General features: G+C 41.3%; 1 pseudogene; it reads right to left on the reverse strand.

The window, feature by feature from the left end:
* Positions 1 to 359: 359 nt before the first annotated feature.
* On the reverse strand, positions 360 to 2,296 carry LOC147964457 (uncharacterized; annotated as a pseudogene).
* Between the last annotated feature and the right edge of the window lie 275 nt (positions 2,297 to 2,571).

Consider the following 2,571-nt stretch of genomic DNA (forward strand, 5'->3'; position numbering starts at 1 on the left):
AGCTCATTTCTAGCACATTTCTTATTCGGACTGTTCACCTACGAATATTGGACTTCAAATGCTCGATCAAATACACTGCACAGAGCAATGAACCTCCAATGTTCAACTTCAACTTTGACTTGAATCCAAATTTTGGCCCAAATTCAAATATTGATTTAAATTCAAATTTTGATGGAAATTTGAATTCTGACTCAAATAAGAAACCAAAGTAGAAGCAACATTATTACAAGTGATAAGTTATCACAGTAGCTCAAATCTACCAAGTTTTAAGATGCCAACATCTTAATACAAATCTACCAAGTTTTAAGCGATCCACTCGCCCTCAAATTGACAACACAAACATTTCCCAACAACTTAATTCAAATTTTCGACTTGCTGCTTGTGTTTGCAGCTGGCTTCACCGTCTTGCTCCTGGTTTCCCTAGTTGAGATGCTCTTTTCTTTCAGACTCTTGTTCCTTTTGATCTTGGGCTTTACTTGGGGTTTTCCTCGTGGAGGTGCTGATGGAGTAGTTGCACTCGCCGAGCACTTGACGACCATTTGACGGTCATCTATGGGTTCAGTAATATTTAAAGGCACAATTGGAAAAATTACGCCCTCCTCTTCCTCTCTTATAGATTCAAAACCATCAAAGGCCATGGTTTCAAAATCTTCTACTTCTTCATCTCTTGGCCTTTTCTCCCTAGAGCTGGTAAATAAAATTATAAGCCATAGGCAAAAAAGAGAACAAATGCAAACAAAAGGGTAGCTGCATTCTACAAAGGGTGCAAACACATACCAAGATGCTTCATTTGCTGCTGCATTCTCCACTGCTTCATTTGCTGCTGCATTCTCCACTGCATCTTCAGTCTCCATTGCTGCTGCATTCTCCTCAATATTGGCTGATGTCCATCTTTCCTCCTCTCCAAATGATGCATCCACTGCATTGGTAAAAAGCCTAGCAATATGCCCCAGAACTCCACATTTTTTTCAAGCACGCTTCTTTGGTAGACGACCCTCCTCACCTGCTCTAATCCTCTGGTTCCTTGGTCTTCCTGGTGGTCTAGTAATGACAGGAGCATGGAGTTTGAACCCTGGATCTACTATGTTCCATTAATCTTTCCCCAATAGTGCAGGCACATTGTCAGCATAAGCAGCCATAAATTTGGCAACAGAGAAATACTCAGAGCAATATTGATCAACTTCACCATCTGCACCCCTGATAATGGTCATTAGATGTAGGGCATGTATGCATGGCTTCCCACGGATCTGCCATTGCCTACAAGTACATTCTCTAGTACTTAGGTTCACAGGATACCTCCATACCCTATTTTTAGTGTCAGTATAGGTAACCTCTCCCTCATATGTACCAGATCGAATACATTTCATCTTCAGTCCTCTTGCCTTCAAGTGCAACGCCTTAATCAGTGATGGGAGCATTTAATGACCAACATATTGTGTTTCTGCAATTCTTTTGCGAAGAGCCATCTTTATCATGATCATTTGCCTCATCTTTTCAAATGCTTGCCACAACAAGAGCCCTTTCACTGACTTGAACTTTGAATTGAAGCATTTTGCAAGGTTACTGGTCACATAATCTACTTTACAGATTTCGTTGAATTTGCTTCTTGACCACACCTTGCCATGATGTGCATCCATGTACTCCTTCACAAGAGGATTTTGAGCATACAACACTCTCAAATGGTGTTCATGCTTCCTTTTGTTGCATGTTTATGATGCTGGCCATAAGTTCTCATCATAAACTTTACCTTTGAACTTCTTTTTGAAATTATGCACTAGGTGTCGCATACATTCCCTATGCTCTACTCCAAGGAATACAATTTCCACTGCACTCTCTAAACCCTTGCAAGCATCTGTGTGTATAGCTAAACCTGGGGGTGTGCCTATAATGTTGCGCAACTGCTGCAGAAACCAGACCCAACTTTCCTCAGACTCTGCCTCCACCATACCAAATGCAACTGGGAATAGCCAGTTGTATCCATCAACTACAGAAGCTGCTACTAGCTGTCCTCTCCATCTTCTAGTCAAATGTGTAGCATCTACAGCCAAATAGGGCCTACAACCATCTAGAAACCCCTGTCATCAAGCCTTGAAACAAACAAAAGCCCTTCTAAAGCACTCCTTCTGAAATGACTTCCCTTTTATTTTGAATGGAACTGTATGCTTGTCAATCTCTACAACACTCCCTGGACTTGCCATCTCCACTTCAGCTTTGAAAGTATAACCAGCTGAAAACTGTCATTCCATTGACCATTAATTCTGTCAAGAGCCTTTTCCCTAGCATTGAAAATTCTCATGTAAGGAATTTCTATCTTGTACTTCTCAAAAAGCTTCCCATGGAGTGCTGTTGGACCAAGTCCAGGTTCTTCTCTCAGCCAATCCAATATAGCATCTGCCACCCACCTAGTTTTTGCTAGCTTGGTTTTGGCCTTCCCCCCTCCCCCTCCAGGTGGACAGGTGTGCTTGTGTGGGTTTTTCTTTATCTGAAACAAAATAAAAGGGTAAAGAACAGTTAAGAAACCTTACTCAACGATCTGAAACTAAATTACTAACTAAACTTGGATTACCTGAA

This window comes from Triticum urartu, chromosome 6A (assembly GCF_056163025.1).
Source record: "Triticum urartu cultivar PI428250 chromosome 6A, HENAU_Tu73, whole genome shotgun sequence".
In the NCBI taxonomy this organism is placed as follows: Eukaryota; Viridiplantae; Streptophyta; class Magnoliopsida; order Poales; family Poaceae; genus Triticum; species Triticum urartu.